Source organism: Mauremys mutica, unplaced genomic scaffold, assembly GCF_020497125.1.
Source record: "Mauremys mutica isolate MM-2020 ecotype Southern unplaced genomic scaffold, ASM2049712v1 000507F_np12_subseq_1:98333_obj, whole genome shotgun sequence".
Lineage (NCBI taxonomy): Eukaryota > Metazoa > Chordata > Testudines > Geoemydidae > Mauremys > Mauremys mutica.
Window position 1 is genome coordinate 60858 of NW_025422984.1, and position 23087 is coordinate 83944.

Below are 23087 nucleotides of genomic sequence, written 5' to 3' on the forward strand. Positions count from 1 at the left end.
CTAGATGGACTTTGCGTCTGACACAGTCTGGCCGTTCTTATGTTTCCCTTGGCGCAGCAGTGACACCCAGTGGCCAATCAGGGTAACACACAGAGCATGTTTCCCTTGGAGCAGCAGTGACACCTCTTGGTGATACAGAGTAATGCACAGAAGGTGTTTCCCTTGATACAGCAGTGACACCTAGTGGCCAGGTGGCGTAATGCACAGCGTGTGTCTGCCTTCTAGGAGCAGTGACACCCCGGAACAGTCACGGTAATGCACAGAGTGTGTTTCCCACCAATCTGGGTAATGCACAGAGGTATGAATCAAGGACAGTAGAACGGTACTTAGCAGCTCATGATTTCGGGACTCACCCGAACCTACATAAAAATCGTTAGACAAGGGACATGGGTTCCAAACAATAGCAAATTAAGAGAGATTGAAAGTCATTTTTTGAGTTTACCATGGGATTGTTTTTGAAATCTGTAAATACAGATTTTATGGTTTTCCTCTCTCTTTAATTTAAAAATAGAATTATTTATTATCCTGTTACAAATAATGTGTTATACTACACCCTTAGAATATTTGAGGCATAAGTAGCAATTTTAGTTACACTTAAACAGGTCATCTCTGATCTCACTTAAAAGTTGAAAATCGTGGGAATATACTGCTGAATGAGAACCTGGCAGAAAAGTTTTGCTGGAAGAGTTAGCAGAGCAAGATTGTTAGTCACAGATCAGTGGGTGGGTTTATGCAAATTATGGACTCTAAGACCGAGGCAGGGCAGGGGGCAGTGCATGGCTTTTGCAGCACATGCACCACCTCTGCAACTAACGTTTGCTATCTCACTCCATAACACCACACACAGAGCAGCCTTTTACCTCTCAGGGCTTGGCTACACTTGAAAATTGCAGCACTGGGAGTTACAGCGCTGGTCGTGCAGCCGTGTAGGGACAGCGCTGGTGTGTGGCCACACTGACAGCTACCAGCGCTGCAGTGTGGCCACATTTGCAGCATTTGCAGCGCTGTACTGAGAGGTGTATTGTGGGCAGCTATCCCACAGAGCACCTCGTCCCATTTTGGCGCTGTGGGTTGTGGGAAAGGGACGGAAGGGTGCGGGTCATTCCGCTTCCTGTCCCAACGCCCCGTGGTACATTGCTTCACATTCCAGCATTCACAGTTTTTCCGGCCACGTTTGGCGCCATTGTGAGTCTCTTTCTGTTTTTTACTCTCTGTCTGTGAATCGCGATTTCTGTGGGAAATGGAGCCCGAGCTGCTGAGGACTGTGCTGATGAGTGTCGCCAGCACAACACGTTTGGCAGTTGAGCTATTCCTTCAGCTCCAAAGTGACAGTGAGGAGTCCGACGATGATATCGATATCGAGTCGCCTGCCGCGTGTGACACTACATTGCTTGTGTCATTCACGGAAATGCTCAGCACCGTTGAACGCCGCTTTTGAGCTTGGGAAACAAGCACTGAGTGGTGGGATCACATCGTCATGGAAGTATGGGATGACGAGCAGTGGCTGCAGAACTTTCGTATGAGAAAAGCCACTTTTATGGGACTGTGTGCTGAGCTCGCCCCCACCCTGCGGCGCAAGGACACAAGATTGAGAGCTGCCCTGACAGTGGAAAAGCGGATGGCTATTGCAATCTGGAAGCTGGCAACTCCAGCCAGCTACCGGTCGGTCGGGAACCAGTTTGGAGTGGGAAAGTCGACAGTTGGAATCGTGTTGATGCAAGTTTGCAGGGCAATTAATCACATCCTGCTAAGAAGGACCGTGACTCTGGGGAACATGCAGGACATTGTGGATGGCTTTGCACAAATGGGTTTCCCTAACTGTGGAGGGGCGATAGATGGGACGCATATTCCTATTCTGGCACCCCCCGCAACCTAGCATCAGAGTACGTTAATCGGAAGGGGTATTTCTCTATGGTTCTCCAGGCGCTTGTGGATCACTGTGGGCGTTTCATTGACATTTACACAGGCTGGCCTGGAAAGGTGCATGATGCACGCATCTTTCGGAACAGTGGCCTGTTCAGGAAGATGCAGGCAGGGACTTATTTCCCAGACAGGAAGATCACAGTAGGGGACGTCGAAATGCCCATTGTGATCCTTGGAGACCCCGCTTACCCGTTACTGCCTTGGCTCATGAAACCCTATACAGGGAAGCTTGACAGGAGCAAGGACCGGTTCAACTACAGGCTGAGCCGGTGCCGAATGACTGTGGAGTGTGCTTTTGGGCGTTTAAAAGCCCGCTGGTGGTCCCTGTATGGGAAGCTAGACTTGGGGGAAAGCAGCATCCCCGCGGTTATATCCGCATGCTGTACCCTCCATAATATTTGTGAAGGGAAGGGTGAAACATTCAGTCAGGCATGGACCACCGAGGTTCAAGTCCTGGAGGCTGAATTTGCACAGCCAGAGAGCAGGGCTATTAGAGAGGCCCAGCACAGGGCTACAAGGATTAGGGATGCCTTGAGGGAAGAATTTGAGGCTGAAAGCCAAGAGTAATGTTTGCTGCCTTGCAGGGGACTGAAGTGCAGTGGTTACACTGTTAGAATTCTATTATCCCTAACATGATTTCCAGTGACTGTTTCTTTACTGGGATAAGGTATCTTTCACTATCTGCAATAATAAAGACTGTTTTCAAAGCCAAGATTTATTTTATTGAAAAGAAAAATACTTCATTGACAGACACACAACATTTCAGGATCCTAGGGCAGGGGGGTGGGTTGGTGAACTGTACAGTCACAAGTTTGCATATGTCCTGTCTGCAGTGCTGTGCAATGGCTGCTGCACTTCAGGGTGCATATACTGCATGGTGATGGGGGTTGAGTGCAGAGGGTAAGGGTCGTAGTTCTCAGGGCTGGTTGGTGAACGTACAGGTGTTGGAGGCAGCTGGTGGTGGTAAGAACCTGGATGCTGTGGAAGGGGGTTTGGAGCTAACATTGGGGCAGAAAAGAATAAAATTTGGGACGGGGGGGGCTGTGGGGCAGCACGGGACTGCTCTGCCTGCATGGCTACGAGTGCCTGGAGAGAGTCCGCTTGGCGCACCAGGATGCCTAGCAGCTGGTCTGTGCTTTTCCTCTTTGCCACAGCGTTTCTCTGCCAATGTCTCTGGCGGATCCTGCTGTCCCTCTGGCGGATCCTGCTTTCCCTTTCTCTCCACTCCTGCAGCTGTTTACTCTCTCGAGCAGAGTGATCAATAACTGTTTTCAGCATGTCTTCCCTGGTTTTTCGAGGCTTTTTCCTCAGATTCTGTAGTCTCTGTGCTGTGGTAGATCTGGGCAGTCCAGCAGTCAAGGTCACTTCTTGAAGGCAAAAATGGCAACATTTAACAGGGTAGCATTGTTAATTATCTCATCCAAACAGTAATTCCCACACACTGAAGGAGTTTTCAGTGTTCACTTTAGCATTCTTTTCCCATACCAAATAAGACCACACATAACACAACAGGAGAAAGGAAATGGTGAGTAAGGGGTACTGAGATTGCTTCAGGGCTGTGCAGGGGTTTCTGTGCGTTGGGGACAGCAAACAGCTGCATGGGGGATCTGCACTAAACAGTCTCCCAACATTTTCCACAGGAGTTACTCCTGGAAGATATCTCGCTGCTGTGGGTCACTAGGGAAGAGCGGGAAGGTCTTCTACAGCAATGCGGATTCCGCCCTGGCCCCTATGCAGCTTGCCTGTGTGCAGCAATGGTCCCCCCACCCCTCGCGGCACAGTGGCACGGACGCGTTAGCCTGACTGGGACAAGGACCACAGTGGCTCTCCCTATAAACCTGTGCAGGCACATTGCCCACGCTCTGGCTGAAACTTTTGAGGAGATTACTGCAGCCGATTACCGCGACGTGATAGACTACATCAATGGGCTATTCCACATCTAGGCATGCATGTATGCAGCCCTAACCCCCCCTCCTCTCCCGAAACATTTCTACCCTGAAAATAAAAGACGCTTACCGGTAACTCGCTCCTCTGTTTGTCCTTCAGCAACTGCTGGCTGCTGCGATTGGCTTCCTTCCTCCTGGCTTGAGAAGAGCTCCTGGCTACATGCCTCCTGGGACTCTGGGGTGTCTTCCCCTATGCCAGTAGCTTCACTCACGGTTTCCACCCCCCCGCCTCCTCCTCCTCCTGCTGCTCCTGTCCCCCACCCTGCTCAGAAGTGTCCATCATGGTCCTCGGATTGGCAGTGGGGTCACCCCCAAGTATAGCGTCCATCTCCCTGTAAAAACGGCAGGTCGTGGGGGCAGCGCCGGATCGGCGGTTCCCCTCGCGGGCTTTGTAATAGGCACTCCACAGCTCCTTTACTTTAACCCTGCATTGCAGCACATCCCGATCATGGCCCCTATCCAGCATGGACCTTGATACCTGCTCAAAGATATCATAATTCCTACAGTTGGAGCGCAGCTGGGACTGCACAGCTTCCTCCCCCCAAACACTAATGAGGTCCAGCAACTCGCCATTGCTCCATGCTGGGGCTCGTTTGCCGCGTGGAGGCATGGTCACCTGGAAAGATTAACTGATTCCACTCCACACCTGGCTGCAGCAAACAGGAAGGGGATTTTTAAAATTCCCGGGGCACTTAAAGGGCAGGTCACCTGAGGCCAGAGCAGAAGAGTGCAAACTGATGAGCAGAGTGGCTGAACAGGAATTCTGGGATATCTCCTTATTCCCTGGAGGCCAATTAAAGCACTGGTGTGTGTCCACACCTGATGAGCAGCACTGGATCACCAGCGCTGCATTCCTTATACCCCAACAGGTGCACAGCCAGCACTGCAGCCAGGGAATTACAGCGCTGGATGTGCCTTGCAAGTGTGGACAAAGAATAATTGCAGTACTGAAAAGCCTCCAACAACACTACAACTTGCAAGTGTAGCCAAGCCCTCAGAAACAAAATGCACCATGAAAAAGATCTAGTAGCATAAGCTTAGGGGAAACAACTGCAACACTAACAACAATTTGAAGAACTTCAAAACCACCTCTGTAGTTCCACACCAACAAGAACATTAACAACCCCAACTCATACAAGAGACCAATAAACAACCAATCAAAACTACCACTATGTTTTGCCATTAGGAACCCATACCCCTTAATAGTGAGTACTTTTCAGGCCAGGGTGACGCTCTCAGGCCTCAAATGCCAGGTACAGTTTCTCTGTCCTTGATCCAAAATCAACAGGAAAATACACTGGATTACTCCTGGCCTAATAACAAAGAGACTGGGCATCGCACAGCAGCTGAAATGACCATTTGGAAAAGCACTCCCATCATGCAATCCGGGGTGGGTGTAACCATGAAAATGACATCAGCCCCAAAAGGCCTTGACAACTGATCACCAACAGGTGGCAGGGTAGACTTCATACTGACCCTGCTTCAAATAGATTGTGGCAATTAGTGTTTGTCAATAGTACAGACACCATGGGCAGAACTCCAGACTCTGATTGGCGGGTCCTGAACCCAGTGTTAGGACCGTTTGGGTGTTTCAGTGTGTGTTTTTTCCCATTTGGAGGCATTTGGAAGTTTGGAAGGGGAGCCGAAAGAGGAGTCTTTTTCACAAGCAAGTTGGCTTTCTGCACAGGTAGGGCCCTTGGCCGTAAAGCTTAGCTCCGTCAGTGCGTCTGCATGGGGTTCCTCCAGTGCCTCAAGAGCCCGTGCTAAACTCTCGGTGTGGGCGTTTGGCTTGCGCCAGTCAGAGTGCCGTGCCTGCGTCTTCCCAGGGCCGGCTCCCGTGAGGCGTGCATAACTTGGGAGGAAAGGGGTAGAAGAGAAAGCAAGTGAAGCTGACTTCGAGTGGTGGTGCCCCTGGGCGGAGTGGTCCTCCTGCTCCTTCCTGTCGGAGGGGTGGGCTTGGGGGGTCTGGCTGTGGGCGGTGGGAGGATGGTGTCCAGGGAAGTCCCAAAGGTCACCCTGCGCCGGCGGAGTGTGAAGCCTCTCCCCTAGGTTGGGGTGCCGAGGATTAAGCCTTCCTCTGTGGCTTGGGCTGGGGAGCGTGATCCGGCGTCGGGTACATTTGGGTGGAGCTGGCAGCCGGCAAGAATTCGGGCCATCAGGTCAACCCCCTGTGGCCAATGGGGGCGAGCCGGCAGGCCTGCGATTTCGGCTTCGCGGGCAGGCAGCTCAAGCCTGGCCTCCTATGAGCCTGGAAGGCAGCCGGCCGGGCTCACCCGTCTCCAAGTTCCTTTCAGGCAGCAGGTGGAGCGAGGTGCCCAGGGAGGGGAGCCCAAGGAGGTGTCAGGAGCTTGGTCCTGCCTGGCGCCTGCACCCAGCAGGGCTCTTGCCCTCTCCCGGCCCACCTGGTTTTGGCCTCTGCCACCCCTAGCAGTCAGCCAAAAGAGCAGAAGCCACCCTCTCCCTCCCGGAGTGGCCAGCATGGGGCTTGAACCCATGACCTTGGTGTTATTAGCACCATGCTCTAACCAACTGAGCTAGCCAGCCAACGGCAAGCCCTGCCTTGCCTGACCCTTTTGGAAGGAGTCACTGGCTGGCGCGGGGAACGATGTGGCCTCCGTTATCGAATGGATGGATCGAGACACCACCTGCCAAGGTAGGGGAGTTAGCTCAAGTGGTAGAGCGCTCGCTTTGCATGCGAGAGGCAGCGGGATCAATGCCCGCATTCTCCAGCGGCAAGGCAGCCCCGGGACCTTCTCTTGCCCTTCTTTTAGAAGCCATGGATAGTCAGCCAGCTCAGCTCCTCCCGTGGCCTCCATCCCTCTCCCCGCTTGGCCTCCCAAAAAGCCAGCCCTTGCGGAGCACAAAGCTCTTCCTCCCCGGCCCTTCTCCCCCTTGCGCTGACTGGGAGGCTGGAGACAGCTGGGGGAAGTTAGCTCAAATGGAAGAGCATGGGAGAAGTAGTCAGACCCAGACACACATTCTCCAGCCTGCTCTGCTCTGCTTTGCTCTGCTGGGCTGGGCTCTAGTGGGGGACCTGCAGTTTTCTTTCTGAGCTCTCACTGGAGCACAATCCCTTTCCTCCTCCCTCCCTGCTAGTCTATTCCAAGCTCATTGGCCGGGAGGGAGAGCCACTCAAATACAGGATTACTCACATCCCAGGGGTCCATGAAGGGAATGAGGAGATGGGCGGGGTGGCACGCCATACCAGCTCAGCTGAGACCGTGAGACCTCGCAGCCTCCTGATCTCAGGCAGCATGGCAGCCATGGAGCAGAGCAGAGCACGCAGACAGCTTGGAGACAGCCAAAGCGGGGAAGGGCTGCATTAGTCTGGAAGAGGGAGTCGGTGGCTGTCTATCCTGGCGGAGGCAGGGTCGTTTTGCTGTATGCTGGGCCGGGGGCCAGGGAGTCTGCTACAGTTGCTGAGCTGGGCCTGCTCCTGGCTTTGCTTGGGTTAGAGGAAAGTGGTGAAGATAGGAACGGCCCTCCTGGGTGAGACCGATGGTCCAGCTAGGCCACTATCCCGTCTTCTGACAATAACCGATGCCAGGCGCTTCAGAGGCAATGGCCAGAGCAGGCAATCGTCAAGTGATCTATCCCTGCGTTGTCTTCTGAAGTTTGGTGCTTGTTTCAGGGGCTAACTCTCAGCCCAGACACACTCCAGGGAGGGAGCGTTGGTGTTTGTGCCGAGGAGCGTGGCTGGGACTCAGACCCCCTTCCCCAGCTCTGGGTAGCGCCCCACCCCCATTTCAGGCTGTGTTCTGCTTAAGGCCACAGAGCCCTTACCTTTTTTTGCCCGGTGCCTGAGAGTCAGGCCAGCTGCGGGGAATTAGCTCAAGCGGCAGAGCGCTCGCTTTGCATGTGAGAGGTAGTGGGGGGCGATGCCCGCATTCTCCGAGCCTGTCGACTAAGGGCTCCTGATGAGCGTGGTGGACGGGAGAGTCGGCCATCTGACTTTTGGCCTTGCTGCCCATAGCGGTACGGCCGAAAAATCAAAAGCCATCCTCCCCAGGCCCACAGCCACCCAGGGGCTCCTCTGCACCATCTTGCCTGAGCGGGTGGAAGTGGAGCCTGGAACTGAGCAGATGCGCTGAGGGTTATTTGCACTGTGTGCTTCACATGGAGGTGAAAACACGGGGCACAGATCTTTGAGCACCACCCTCGTCCTGAGGAATGGGTGAGTGGGGAGGGGGCTGCATAAAGAGAGACCGGCTCTCCCTGGCGGGGCTGCAGCGGCTCTTCACAGGGGCAGTCCCACTGGCAATTCGTACCAGAGTTTTGAAAGCCTCATTTTCTGGCCTGGTTCCCCTCTCTTTAGGGAGACTGGCAGCCCCAAACTTCCCAGAAACCAGCATAGCGAGGCCAACCTGAGCACAGACACCTGCTCAGCACCCCGGGGTGCAGCCCTGAACTCCGGCAATCAGCTACGCTCAGCTGCCCACCCAACAAGCATTACACCCAGGAGCCTTCATGCCCCACGTGTTCAGGTCCCTCCCGGCGCCGGCTTTAAACTCCGCTGCACAGTTCTAAGCTTTGACCACACGGGGGCAACCTGGAGCTCAGCCAACGCCTCCCGTTGCTGGTTGCGTTTCCCGCTCCTCGTGGCAGGTTCACACCCCACAGGCAGATCTCTGAATCGGAGCCGAACCGTTCCCTAAATCCAGCGCTTTAGCAGCAGCTTTGCTAGGAAAACGCTGACGTCCCCAAGTAAAGTATGAGCCAGAGCGCTGTGTCCAGGATCTTCTCTTGGGCCCCTCACCGTGGTGTCTGTCAGGCGCAAGGAGAAACCAGGGAAATGTTTTCATGGCGTTTAAGGACAGAAGGGGCCATTAGCTCAGCTAGTCTGACCCCCGAATAACACAGAATTACACCATGACACACATTGATCCCACAGACCTTAGATAGATCAAAGTGTTTCAGCCCTCAGGCTTGGAGGAAGTGATCTCAGTGTGTCTGGCTGTCTCCATTCCTCCCACCCATAAGAATCCCTGGTGGTTGGGTGCACCCTAGACCATTAAGGATCTCTGGTGGGTGGGTGTCTCTCTCCCCCTAGTCAGGATCTCTGGGACGTGCCTGTATAAAAAGAGACTTTGACTCACCCAGGCTGGGCTGCCATCATGGAACAGAACAGGTCCTTCTGTGGAGGGTTTGCGTTCCTCCAAGGATGTGATCTCAGTGTGTGTGGGTGTCCCTGTCCTTCCAACCCTTAACAATCCCCGGTGCGTGGGTGCGCTGGGCTCCATTACAATCCCCTCTGTCTTACCCATGAGGGATCCGGTGGCTGTGGGTGTTCTCCACCCTACTGGGGGTGTCTGGTGCCCCTGTCCCTCCTGGTTAATAGTGGAGTGTGTGGGTGTCCCCCCGCCCGTTAAGGATCCGTGTTGTGTGGATGCCCCCGTTCTTCTCATTAAGAATGGTGCAATGGAGCATATGGGTGTGTCCCCCACCCCATGAACTAGCTCCCGTGTGTGGTTCCCCTGCCCCCATCCAGGCTCTGTGGTGTGTGGGTGTCTCTGTTCCTCTTTTCAAGATCCGTGTTGCAGGGGGGGCATCCCTCCCCCCAAGGCAGAATCCCCAGCGTTTGGGTGCTCCCATCCCCCCCTCCAGGCTCTGAGGGGGGGTGTCTGTATAAAAAGAGTCTGTGTCTCACTGTCTTGCCCAGGCTACGCTGCAGGGGCTATTCACAGGTGTGATCCCACTACTGATCAGCACGGGAGTTTTGACCTGCTCTGTTTCCAACCAGGGCTGGTTCACCCTTTCTTAAGCAACCTGGGGACCCAAAGCTTCCCTAGGATCACCATATTGATGCTGAACTTAGTGCGGACGCCCGATCGGCACAGCCCCCTGCAACCCAGAACTCCTAAGCTCAAGCAGTCTGCTGGTCTCAGCCTCCCCAGGAGCTGGGATCACAGGCACCAGCCACGGGGCCCAGCATGTTTTGCAGCCTGGCAGCTGGAGCTTTAAACTCTGCTTGTGAGCTCTGTGCCTTGGCCAGACGGGGACAGCCTGGAACTGGGAAATGCTCCTGCTTCCCCCGCCCCCGTCTCATGTCGAGCTGCAGGCGCCACTGTTCTCCCAGGTAAGATCCCGGATGTTTCATTGCCCCCTTCCCCCGCCCAGGTGTCCGGGTACCTCTGCCCCCCATACAGAATCCTGGATGTGTGGGTGTCCGTCCCTCTGTAGAGGATCCCAGAGTGTGGATGCCCTTGTCCCCCCCTACAAGATCCTGGGTGTGTGGGTGCCACTCTCCCCCCCCCCGTAGATCTCTGGTGGGTGGGTCCCCAGGGTGTGAGCGCTCCCATCCCCCGATACAGGCTGTCGGGGGGTATAACTGGCTCTCCCTGTCCTGCCCAGGCGGTGCTACAGCAGCTGTTCACAGGGGCAGCAACCCCACTGTCATCCTGCAGCTTTAACCTGCTCCAGGGGTGACCTACTTCACCCTCCTTTGGGAGCCCGGGGACCCCGAACTGCCCAGAATCACCTGATTGATGCCGAGCTTAGCACAGACACCGGCTCAGCATGGCAGGGAGCAGCCCTGAGCCCTGACAATCAGCTTCCCTCTGCCTCCTGCTGCACAGCGAGGATCCCACGTGAGAGGCCTTGTGCCCAGTTTGTTCAGGAGCGTCCCAGGCTCCAGCTGTAACTCTGCTGGTCAGTTCTAACCTTTGGCCACACGGGGGCGGCACTAACAGTCCCATCTAAACGCTGTTTGTGTTCGACCCTTCGGATCGCAGATTGTAACCCGCGGGCAGATCTCTGAGTGCAGCCAAATCCCTCCCCAAACTGAACATTGAAGCAGAAGCTCCCATTGGAAAGATCAGGATTTTTGCCTTTAAAAACAAGGGAAATGTCTCCAGCGAGAGACTGAAGAAGCTCAATTGATTTCATTGACTCCATGAATGTTCCTCTGTGTCTCCCTAGGAGTCATGCCCCACTTTTTCGGGACCACTGAACCCTACTCGCTAAGCAGGGGCTAGTGATGCCAAAGCCCAGGGAAAGGGAGAACAAGTGCGGGGCCCCAGCACTGGAGCCATGTGAAGGGGCTGCAGGAGAGGGGCAATGGCTGGTGGCCCAGGGAGTTAAGGGCAAAGGGGGCACAGGAGGGGGCAGGAGTTAGGGGTGAAGGAGGTGCAAGGGTTGGGAGTGCAGGAGCTAGCGGTAAAGGGGGAGTGGGGATCGTCCAGGGGCAATGGGGAAGTGCCAAAGTACAAGCTTTGCCCAGGGCACCATTTCCCCTAATGCTGGTCTGAGCAAACAATTGGAAATGACCTTTCAGTGAGACCAGAACCATAGTGTAGAAAAGCCCCTTTGTTAAGTGGTGGTGGCTGAAGGCGTAGGGAGATGGGTTAGAAAGCAACAGGCATTTGTCTGTGGAGGTTTGATTCTTGCCTGCTAGGCAAAGCTGGTATGTGGTGTCTCCATGGCTGTACTTTCAGTGTCTGATCTGCCACAGGGACCCAAGTCTAGACATATTCAGAGGCTCTATGCCAGGGTTTCTCAAACTTCCTTTCACTACAACCCCTTTTTGCCAAAAAAACACAAAAAACTTACTACATGACCCTAGAAAGATGCACCAAGCCCCTCTACACTGAGCACAGGCAGAGGAGACAAAGCCTGAGCCCTGCCCCTGTTGGGGGAGGGCAAAACCAGAGCTTGAGGGATTCAGCCCTGGGTGGTGGGGCTCAGACTTTTGGTTTCAGCCCCAGGCACCAACAAATCTAATGCCAGCCCTGGCGACCCCATTAAAACAGGATTATGACCCACTTTGGGGTCCTGACTCACAGTTTGAGAACCACTGCTCTATGCTGAGGGGAGAGAGTTTCCTGTGGGTGTAGTTAATCCACTTCCCAAGAGGTGGCAGCTATGTCAGTGGGAGAAGCTATATCGGTGGGTGTGCAAGCTGTGGTGTTTGCCACATTTAAGAAGTTTAATCACACCCCATTTTTAAAATCCCCTGTGGTCTGGGAATGGCAAAGGACCTCGATGAAGCAGGGTCTGTCCTTCAAAGTGCTGGACATCACGATTCCATAGTCCTGTTGTCCTGGGGATATTGCTCGGTGTTAAAGTGCTTGATTGCCGTTCAAGTCGTTCTCAGTTCAAACCCCCCCTGTTCTCTTATAACCCTCTTTCTTTTTTTTAAAAAAAGGAAAACATTTCCATTTCCATTCTCCATTATGTTCAGGGGTTCCTCTATACAGGAGTGCTTGATATCAATGTAAACACTCAACATTTCGCTGTCCAAATGCATAAAAACCAAGCGAAGCTGTCCATCAGCTGAAATCAGTTCCAATCCTCTAAGTGTCTAGTTTATGTTTTCATCAGTTAAACAAAGGTATCATATAAATGTACATTTGCAGATCCCTCTTCTCCAGGAGCTATGTTGTGCAGAAGAACAAGAACCACATCCAGTTGAAGTTCAGGAGTCTGATGACAAATGTTCTGAGGGCTGGAAAAAATGCCTTCTAGTGAGCTATTGAACAAGCTCAACCCGTTTCGCTTATCAAAAGAAGATTGAAAGGTGACTTCATTGAAGTGTTGAAGGGCCTTAATGGAGAGAAAAGGTTGTGTATTAAAGGACTCTTTAATCTAGCAGAGAAAGGAATAACAAGACCCAATGGCTGGAAGGTGAAAAGAGACAAATTCATATTACAAATAAGACACAAATATTCAACAGCGAGGATGATTCACCGCAGGAACAAGCTACAAAGGAAAGTGGTGGATTCTCCATCTCCTGATATCATTTAATGAAGGCTAGATGCCTTTCTGGAATGTGTTTGCCCCAAAAGTAGCTCTTGTGTCATACAGGAGGCCTGTGATATCCAGGGGGTCAGATTAGATGCTCTAATGGTACCTTCTGGCCATAAAGTCGACTAATTTCTGAAAAATTGAGTGTAGCGTTGGGAGCAGCATCTGATGTTTTCCTGTCTAGCCGGCTTGCTTCCTAGAATGAACGCTCCTTGAGTGGGGTGATCCACAGGGAGTAGCTCAAACCTCCAAAGTGCCTGGCCAGGGGCAGGACATTAGCACAGCAAGGGAGGGGTGTGGCAGTGACATCACAAAGGCCTTTTGCAGGACCTCAGACTATTGGTCAAAGGTGGTGGGGAGGTGGTGACCTCACAGAGAGATGCTGACAGCAGCCAGGCAGGACAGGGGCGAGGGGTCAGGGAAACCTCAGAGACCCCTGTGGCTTTGCTTCAGCAAGTCTCTTTCTCGAGGTCTCTTTTTGAGGACTGAGAGAGTATTCGAGTTCACGGATGTGAGCACCAGGAGGAACCTCTTTCGACTTTTCTCCTTCCGTTTTCCTGATTTTACTAGAAAACAGCCATCCCTGTTTAGAAGGTAAGAGCCTCCTTGAGGTTTGAAACCTGTTCAGTCTGATCCATCAGATAACAGTTGAATTCTAGGCATGGAAAACACGAGCTTAAGGAGGCAGAATTTTATTCTGCACCTGGGATTTTGTCCCTTAGAACCACTGGGGATATTAGGGTTTGTCCTTTTTATTTCATCTTTTCCTCCATCCATCCCTCCCTCCTTTCTCTTCGTCTCTTGCTCCTTTCACCTGTTCTCCTCCCAACACCAGGAGCGAGGTGTGTGTGTGTGTGTGTGTGTTGCAGGGTAGTGCTCGGCAGCTCCCACTGTGGGAGGTCCACCCAAAAATGTGGGGCTGAAATAGTGCTCGGGCAGTGATCCCACCAGTGACCTGGGCCATCCTTTGGGCTCTCTGGTGAGAACCCTCAGCCTCCTGTCCTCTGTCTCTACCCTGATTGGCTGAGCAGGGGGTTATTGACAGGGAGGAGACTCAGATCTTTGTTGTTCTCTTTTAAGACCAAGGAAATAAGTCAGAACCAGTTCTATCTTTGATGAATTTTGCTGCTTCTCTGCATTAATTGTCTCTGAGCAGTTCATGATTCTCTCTAACATTGCAGTTCTCCTCAAATACTTGCTGAATAATTACTGTGCTCTGTTGTTGGTGTGGAGCTCATCTGAGAGCTCTTTATTCAGGTCATTCAATGGATGAAATTCAAGATCTGATGGTTAGTTTGAAAATCAGGGCTCTTGGATCCTATTCCCAACTCTGCCACTGACTGGCTGTGTGACCTAAGACAAGTCAATTCTCCTTTCTTAGCCTGAGCTTCTCCCTCTTTCAAGGAGGGATAATAATGATCCGCTCCTACCTATCTAAACACACTCACCCTTCCCCAACACACACACTGTCTCTCCCCACACACAGTCTCCGCACTGCAGTTGAAAAACAGCTGGCAATCTAGTAGGATGCCCATGGAACATTACACCATGGGACCAGCTCATGCTGCTGTCTCTGTGCATCGGTGACCCTCATGGGGCCGGCTCGAGTAAGGGACTGTTAACCCCTTACTAAAAGTTAGTGGGGGTTTTGGTTGGCTAGTTCCCAGCACCAATAGAAGGGAGAAGGGCCAATGGGAAATCAGGCCCCTGAGACTGACAGTCCCCAGGGGCAATGGGGAGAGGACAAAGCTCCAAGTTAGCTGCACTGACAGGCCAGGCAGTGTAATGAGGGAGTCACCAGGCCAGGGGGGTCCCATCCTCCGTGGGAGCTGGAACTGCCTGGGTCAGAGTGGGGCAGAGCTAAGGAGAGAGCAGGAGCCCGAGAAGAGCCGGGGAGCAGAGCTGCGCAGGTGTAGTGCCAGAAACTGCTCCCTGTAGGACTTTGCTACCTGCAGCAGTTACTGAGACCTGAGGTTGTTCTTATTTGCTGACTTGTCCTAATTGGCTCAAACTTGACAGTGGTGGGGGATGGAAGCATAAAGGCTTCGTCCTCCAAACAACCCTGCCTGGTGTACATCTGTATCTATTACCTCTTAATACCGGATTGTAAAAAATAGAGTGAGGTCATTTAAACATCATTTATTTTGCAGCTTCATTTACTGTGCTAACAATGTAACATCCTGACACCGATACTTTTGCCCATGTGACCTGTGGGTTGGATTCATTTTAGTGGGACGCGGGACATGTGCAGGATAATTTAAACTCTTAATTTCATGATGGTTTAATATACTTCTCTGCTGGTGTGATTTCTGATCATTGCACGTCTATTATATTTATTACAATAGCACAAGTAAGTCACACAAGTGACATAGTCTAGGGGCTTGGCTACACTTGCAAGTTTGAGCGCATTAAAGCAGCCCCGGGCACCCTAACTCCTGAGGTGTCCACACTCGCAAGGCACATGGAGCACCTGGGCTCTGCAGCTGGAGCGCTCCTGGTAATCCACCTCCATGAAAAGCATAAAGCTCGCTGAGCCCTGCTGAAACGCCCGGGCATCAGTGTGTGTGCGGATCTCCCTCAGTCTCCCGAGCAATGCTGGTCAGTTTTATTGTCACTGTGATAGTCGGTGCTTCCTTCAGGGCTGGTCCTAGAGGGGTCTGTGACAAATCCCCCCTTTCCTCCCCAGGCCCTGCCCCCACTCCACCCCTTCCCCCAAGCCCCCGCCCCTGTCCCATCTCTTCACGCCCTGCACCTTCCTGCCCCATTCCTCTCCCTTCCCCACCTCTTCCCGTCCCTGCTCCTCCCCCTCCATGCCCAGTGCTTCCTGCACCCCACTGAACAGCTGATCACTGGCAGGTGGGAGGTGCTGAAGGGGAAGAGGAGGAGCTTGTCAGCAAGGCCTGTAGTCGGGGGGGGGAGCTGGCTGCCAGTGGGCGCTGAGCACCTATTTTTGCTCTGTTGGTTCTGCAGCCCCGTAGCTCCCATGGAGTCGCTGACTCAGCTACTTTCACCCTCTAGGGAGAGGAGCAGAACCAGGGCTATGGCTGATCTATGGGGCACCAGGTGAGTGGCAGAGGCTTCAGGTGCTGAGAGTTTGCCTGACCCCTCAGGGACACTGTGTGAGGTGGTGTCCCAGGGATCTCTATGAAAGGAGCAGAACAGGATTTACTTGGGGTGGGGAGAGAATTGAGAGTGTCTCAGGGGGTTGTACAGAGGTATTGCCCGGGTGAGAGACTGGCTAAAACACAGGCCTCGCTGTGAGCAGGATTCGAACCTGCGTAGGGGAACCCTATTGGATTTCAACTCCAATACCTTAACCACTCGGCCATCACAGCTGTGAGCACAGTAATGCTTCAACGCCAGAGAAACTGGTAAAGAATCCCAATGCCCAGGCATGAAGTCATCTGAACTACAGAATTCCCACAGCAAACCTGGCTCCCAAAGCACAGGGGGGATTTGGGGTTCATTCTCTTTGCTTAGCCATGTGCGATCACTCAGCAGGATGAGGCTGGTGGGACAGGGATACTGAATGCTCAAGGGTCAGACCCAGGAAGGTTGAAGCTGCATAAGCTTCTTGCCCTGCAGCCAGCCTGCTCAGAGAAAGGAAACTCCCGCAGAATCCGGACTGGCTGTGTATAGCGCACTTCCACCGCATTGCCCAGCGCCCCAGCGACAAGCCAGAGCTGTGGTCTGGGTGTGAGAGGCACAGGCAGAGCGCTGACTGGAAGCTCAGGGCTGGGACAGCAGGGGCTGTGGGCTGGGAATCAGGGGCACCGACAGAGCATTTAATTGAACCAATTTAAATCTCAGGTTTGATCATTCCTGGGACTGGACCCGGCTACGACTCTCGGGCATCACTGAAGTGTTCTTGAAATCAGGTTCCAGCTTTGTCCGGCCCCCTCCTTTTCTGAGCTGGACTGCAGCCCCTGACGCATCCGCCGGCCCGCCGGGGAGAGCTGGGCCCAGCAGAGGCCCCGGCGGGGACTGGGCGGCACTTGGTCAAGGGCCCCTGGTGAGGCTGGCGGCCGGGATCTCAGCACCGAAGAGCCCGGGCTGGCCAGGGGAGTGCACCAGGCAGGGGGAGGGGCCAGACTGGAGGGCTGGAGCCGCGTGAGCAGGTATGGGAGCAAAGCATTGTGGGAGAGGAAGCAGGAGTAATCCAGTGTATTTTCCTGTTTAGTTTGGATCAACGACTGAGTAACTATACCTGGCATTTGAGGCCTGAGAGCTTCACCCTCGCCTGAAAAGTACTCACCATTAAGGGGTCTGGGTTCCAACCGCCAAAACCTTGTGGGAGGTAGGAAAGTGAGGAACTGAGGTAGGAACGGGGTGAAGTCAAGCTGAGCAAGTCAGGCAAAAGCGAGTCTTGTCTTCATGGGCCGCTCACAATGACATCGTTTTTGGGTGCAACTGCTGCAAAAACCTCCCGGACAGAGAAGCAACAGGCCAAAATACTGCTACATAGCTACCAAAGTAGCTCAGTTGGGAGCGTGTTAGACTGAAGATCTAAAAGTCCCTAGTTCAATCCCAGGCTTCAGTTGATCGTTCATCCCTGTTTGCGCAGTGATGGCTCATTTTCTGTAAGCACAGCAGAGCCTGCACTCAAGGTGAGTCCCTGAGCTTGGGCTCTGCAGTAGGAAAAGATACTGTGAAGCTGCTGGCCTGACCTTTAACAGTGAGGGACAGGAGCTGTCTCTCCTACATGAGTTATTGGTGGACCCAATATGGCAGGAAGAGAGTGAGGCAGGGTGGCACTCCGGAATGGTGCCAGAGGGGGTGCTGGGCAGTGACAGGCAGGAATAGGTGATGAAAACTCCTCTGTGCAGCTGAGCAAGGGCAGTGCCCTGGAAGGGACATCTGTGAAAATGGCTGTGTGGATGGTGGCAGGGATTTGGGGGCCCAGGAGGAGGAACTTGATGTTCAGTGCCTTGGAGCAGCTGGACTTGGACATGGTGGGTGTTCAGGAAATGCACATTAACAACTCTAGGGTAGCTTGATGGGCAGAAGGTGATTGGTGGAAGGGCCCATCTCTCTGGTCCTCCAGGCCAGTGAAGAATGATGGGGCTGGAGTCTTGTTCTTCACATTCGCGGTGCGAGTACAGAAGGTGGTGGAGCTCCGACCAGGGAGGGCATTACTGGTGGGCTTTGTGCTCCATGGCACTGGTTACTGCTATATTAGTGTGTATGGTTCCCAGTTAAGGCATGAAAGGAAAGTTCTATGGAAGGAACTGGCTCCCTTCCTCTGGACCGCACAGTGTTTGGTGTCGGGGTGGGATTTCAATTGTTGCACCGACCTGAGGACCGCTGGTCCTGTTTTCTCGACTGTCAGAGGAAACTCTTCTATGATGAGCACTACCTGGCACAGGTCTGTAGCAAGGTTGGCTTAGAGGACATATTTCTCCACAGTGGAACCAGTGGAGGGCGGGTGGTAGCCTCCTATTCCTCTGACCCGAGCTTACACCAGCCGCAGAGGGGATACACCTTTCTGTGGGGACAGGCCAGGAGTCGCACTGACCGGATTTACATGAAGGAGAGCACATCGACAACCCAGTGCAGGGTGGTGCCAATGGACAGTTCGGATCACGCAGCTCTCACCGTGTGCTCAATGTGGGCAATTCCCTGACCCAGGGCAGAGGACATTGGAAAATGAACATCCAGAGCTTGCAAGATAAAGGAGCAGGGGGGCGAGGCCTGGAGGTGTTGGCAGAACAGGAAAGCATCAGAGGGTTCTATGCCAACCAGGGGGATTGGTGGGAGTCGGTGAGGGAGGAGTTGGCAGCTTTGTTCCGGCGGTTGGGCAAACACCACAACATTAAAGAAACCAACGGTGCCAAGTCCTGCAGCGTCCCCTGTGGGATTTCCACAAGAGCATCCAGGCAGGGGAGCCGGTCAGCGTGTGACTGTATGATCGGATCAAGTGACAGCTGGCCAAGTTCCAGGAGATGAGGCTGCAGCTGGCCGATATGAGCGGGAGCACCGAGTGAAGGGAGGAGCAGCCTCCCCTGACATTTTTGCAGCCTGCAGGGAATAGAGACAAAGCAGGGGGATGCGGGGACTCAGGGCAGGACCCACGGATCCGGTAGTGCAGGACCACAGTCACTGGAGGAGGAGAGAGAGTCCTGTGAGAGGAAGCTGATGGTGGGAAGCAATAAGTGCAGAGTGCAAACCAGCCAAGAGTCACAGGAGTCTAGAAAAGCAAAATGCTGCAGGTCCCATGGTGTAATGGGCAGCACTCAAGACTTTGAATCTTGGAATCTGAGTTCAAATCTCAGTGGGACCTTGTGGAGATACTTTGGTTTGCTGCAAAGCCCTGGAGCTCAATGTGTTTGGCTACCTTCTCTCAGGGTGAACTAGAGTGAGGTTTTTCCCTTCTTGCTGGGTGATTGATGCCACTGGAGATAGGTCTTTGGTCTGGCTGGTTCAATGGGCTGGCGGCTATAGGTTGGGGTCCTAGAACTTAACAGTCTGGCTAGAGATTCCTGTGGATTGATCATATGGTTGTTTCTCGCTGCTTCACCTGATGTCCACAACTTTGGTCCCTGCAGCTGCCACACTCTTCCTCTTGTGCACATGGCATTCAAAAGAAGGAGTGTCAGGGCCAGGCTTCATAGTCAGGGCTAGGCAGGAGGGAGGCAGAGTCCCAGGCTGGAGCCCAACACACCTCTTCTCCTCTGGGCACCTAGAGCAGAGGCGGCTGGTGCTGACAGCTCCAAGGGAAGGCTTAAAAGCCACAGAGCAACCGAGGGCAGGGCAAGAGGAGGGGAGAACCATGCCTATGCGTGGCCAGCAGACAGCCACAGAGACACCCAGCCAGCCTGCTCCCTGCTCCCTGCCATGCCGAACCCCCACTGAAGGCTACCCACAGACCAGCATTCGTTCTGCAGCCGGTATCACAAGGTGGTTGGAAAGCATCATAAAGAGGGGCCAGCCCCCTGGGTGGGGCCTCTGACCGTTCCCACTCAGGAGGCTCCTTTTGGTGGTGGGGCAGGAGATATTTCCCCCAAGAGGCTTTTTCCCAGCTGCTGAGAAGCACAGAAGTACCCGGTGTTTGCTCTTGTGGTGAAAGGGTTAATACGTTTCAGCGGCCTGGTTAGCTCAGCTGGCAGCACCTCTGGCTCTTACTCTGAAGGCTGAAGTTACAATTCCCTGTTTCGGTGCTTGGAGCTCCTCTTCAACAATACAACACACAATCTGCCTAAGCCCCTACCCAGTAACCTGGGGAAACTAACCCTGGCCACTGGGTGCCTCTAAGAGGTGATACTTTCCCCACTCACATGCACTGAGTGTAGAAAAGAAACTTTAATAAAAAGGAGGAAAATCACCTTGTATTAACTTGGGAAAACACCACAGTCAGGATTCATAACACAACACTATGAGCAAAACACCCCCCCACAGTGCGCTGGGCAGTGGCCTTTTGCCTCGGGCTCTTAAATCCAGACCCCAGAAGCTCTGTGGATGTGCCCCTCCCTTCACTGCACCTCACCCACAGCTCACCCTGGGTCAGTGAAAACCTAGAGTTCACCTCTCACCTCCTGGGGGGAAAGCCCCTTTCTCCCTCCGCTGTCTGGCCACATTGCCGGCCACTTGCCGTTCCATCCTGTCACCGCTCTGCTGGCCACTCTCTCTGCTCTGGGACGTCTTGTGGTCCCAGCAGGAGCGGAACAGGCTCCCTAAAAGTAGCGGCCACCAGAGCCCGAATGGTAGCCCCATCCCTTCCGCTCAACACCACACCCCTGCCCCCCCTTCTCCCCAAGGCCCCGCTCCTACACTGCCTCTTCCCCCAAGACCTCACCTGCCGCTCGCTGCTCTCCGTCCCTCCCCACCCTCACTCGCCCTTACGGTCATTACAAAGGGGCAAGGCAGAGCCCTCCCATTTTTAAAAGCCCTGGGGGTGTTGTTCCCCCCTGTTCAGGCACCCCTGGGGCCCTGCACTTCACACAGCTCTCCCTGATTTCAGCTGTTAGTGAGGGAGCCTCACTGCTAGCGCAGACTGGGCAGTTTCTTGCATGAGAGACCCTGTCCCAAAGCAGGACTAATGCTTAGAGCTGGATATCAGTGATTTCAGATCTGTTGGTCTGCAGCAAGACTCTCCATTGAGTCTTAACCAGCTCTGTTATTACACAGGGAAGAACAAAAGGGTCAAATGGTGCCTGGAAGCCTTAAAAAGGATCCACCCCACCAAGTACAACACTTGTCGCTACCTGCTCTCAACCCCACTGAGAATGTTTTGGGGTCACTCCTTGCCTGTATCAATCTAGGGGTTTTGGAGAATCATAGTTAACAGGTGCTCCAGTGGCGCAATTGGTTAGCGCACAGTACTTATAAGGCAGTGTGGGGAGGAGCTATGTTGAAGCTATGAGTTCAAACCTCACCTAGAGCACTGGTTTTCATTAGCCAAATGGCATCACCCCCTCATTTGGCCTGTGGATGGTAGAATTCCAGCCCTGGGGACCCTGAGGAAGGGAGGAGTTAAAAATGCCCCTTCAATTATTACCTCCTCTCCAGAGCTCAGGTGAGAATCTACAATCCTTTCTCCCTGCCAGCCCCTGTGCCAGGATCCCTCAAGCAGAGCCTGGAGTCCTGCCCATCCCTGAGCCTGGAGGGAGAGGAGCAAGGAGCCATTGTTAGAGGGCTTTCCCTTCCCCCGCCCACTTCCCTGGCTCTTGTCACGCAGGCAGCAAGCAGCAAAAGACCAGAAGTCGGAAGCGCAGACAAAGGGATGTTTACTGGGGTTAGTTTCCAAGCAAGCAGATTCCGAAGCCCTTCACACCAGTCGGGCTTATCTCTATACACCGACAGAGTCTGTTCCCCAGTGTCCCCCTTCCCAGCTCTGACACCGCAGTTCTTAAAGTCTAGGCCTGTGCAGGCAGCCTGAATATCTCTATTCTAACAGCCATCGGTCCCTGTGGGAAAATGATCTATTCAGGGTTGTCCCTAGACATTTTGGTGCCCTATAGGGCACCCCCATCCCCCAGCCCGAGCTGGCAGAGCGGAGCGGGCTGGGCCAGGTCACTCCACTTCCCGCCGCCCGGTAATTGCAGGGCAGGCCTGACCCCACACTCATGGGGCGTCGGGAAGTGGAGTGATCCGGCCCCAGCCTGCTGCACTCTGCTCCCAGCCTTGGCACTTGGGGGGTGGGGGGGAAAACACCCCCCAGCACTCACCAGCGGCGCGGCTGGGAGCTGGTGGAGCAGAGCAGGGCTGGGGCCAGGCCATTCCACTTCCCACCGCCCAGTGAGTGCCAGGTGCGCCTGATCCCTCCTGCCGTCCACCGGGATGTAGCTCAGGGGAAGGGGTGGAGTGGGGGGGGAGGGGAGGGATGGGGTGGAGCAGGGGTGGGGGCAGACAAGTGGGGTGGGGCTTTGAGGAAGAGATGGTGGAGCAGGGGCAGGGGCAGCTTTCCTGGCCGGCTCAGCCAGCCGGGGGATCAGGCTGGCCGCTGGAGCAGTACGCAGCTGCGTAGGGCACCAGGAAATTTGGGGCAATTTGGTGCCTCAGATTTCCTGGCACCCTACACAGCTGCGTAGTTTGCGTCTGGGTAAGGACGGCCCTGTATCTATGTAGCTCACTGAGGGGTTGGTGGGCTGAGCTTCCCCCCTGCTGGAGCTTTCCAGGGATGAGATTTTGATGAATTGCAACAAGAAGAAAATCTCCCCTGTTCCTGTTTGTCACCTTGGCCCCTTCTTGTGCCCCCCTCAGCCTCTGTTCTTTCTGCCAGGGGCGATGCAGAGCCAAGCCCCCATCTGCCTGAGTCACAGAGTCTGTGGCCACCTCTGAACTATTGCCACTGGAGAGTGTGGTTCCCACTTCTCCCCCAGAGGGGCTGCAAACAGCAGCTCCCCAGCTGGGTCTGGGGGTGTCAGAGGTCCAGGCTATAGGGTGCAGGGGATCCAGGGCCTGTGAGTCCCCTGCCTGAGGGGAGACCAATGCATGTGGTGGCCATAAGCACCACAGGGTTTAACCCCGTCTGCTCCCTTCCCCCCGGCTCTGATTTCGGTGACACTGAAGTCCCCCTGTGGCTGGGGAGAGGGATTTGTGGGCCCAGCACAGTGCAGTGGGCTTCCAAGACAGCCTGTAATTCAGCAAGCGCTTTGCAGCTGGGCCTTGGGCTGGGGGGTGATTTTCTCTCCTCACAGCGGATGGGGGATGCGCTAGGACCAGCTCCTGGCTCTGTTTTTGGGAGCTGGTTTCCCGTGAGGACACACCAGACATCACTGCTCTCTGCCTAGGGGAGAACCACCTGGGAATGTGCTCCTGGCCCAACCGATCTGGAAGGTTAAACGGGATAGTGGCCAACACAGCAATGTGGGGCTAGGTCCCTGAGAAAACAAAGGGGGTGGGGTGAGAGCAGAGACGAGAACCTGAGATGGGGGAGGAGACAGGGTCTCGAGGGAGGGAACAGCTGGAGAGAACCAAGGAGCGCAGTGGACAAGTCTGCCATGTGAATACTAGTGGTCACAGGTGTTCTGCAGAAAA

General features: G+C 54.1%; 4 non-coding genes across 4 annotated transcripts; 2 read left to right on the plus strand and 2 right to left on the minus strand.

Annotated features, from left to right (window-relative positions):
- Nucleotides 1-6339: 6339 nt before the first annotated feature.
- Nucleotides 6340-6413, minus strand: TRNAI-AAU. Its single transcript has one exon. It is a non-coding gene; the product is annotated as a tRNA-Ile (tRNA).
- Nucleotides 6414-6525: 112 nt separating this feature from the next.
- Nucleotides 6526-6598, plus strand: TRNAA-UGC. Its single transcript has one exon. It is a non-coding gene; the product is annotated as a tRNA-Ala (tRNA).
- Nucleotides 6599-15864: 9266 nt separating this feature from the next.
- On the minus strand, nucleotides 15865-15946 carry TRNAS-UGA. Its single transcript has one exon. It is a non-coding gene; the product is annotated as a tRNA-Ser (tRNA).
- A 2873-nt stretch (nucleotides 15947-18819) lies between these two features.
- Nucleotides 18820-18891, plus strand: TRNAQ-UUG. Its single transcript has one exon. It is a non-coding gene; the product is annotated as a tRNA-Gln (tRNA).
- Nucleotides 18892-23087: the final 4196 nt, after the last annotated feature.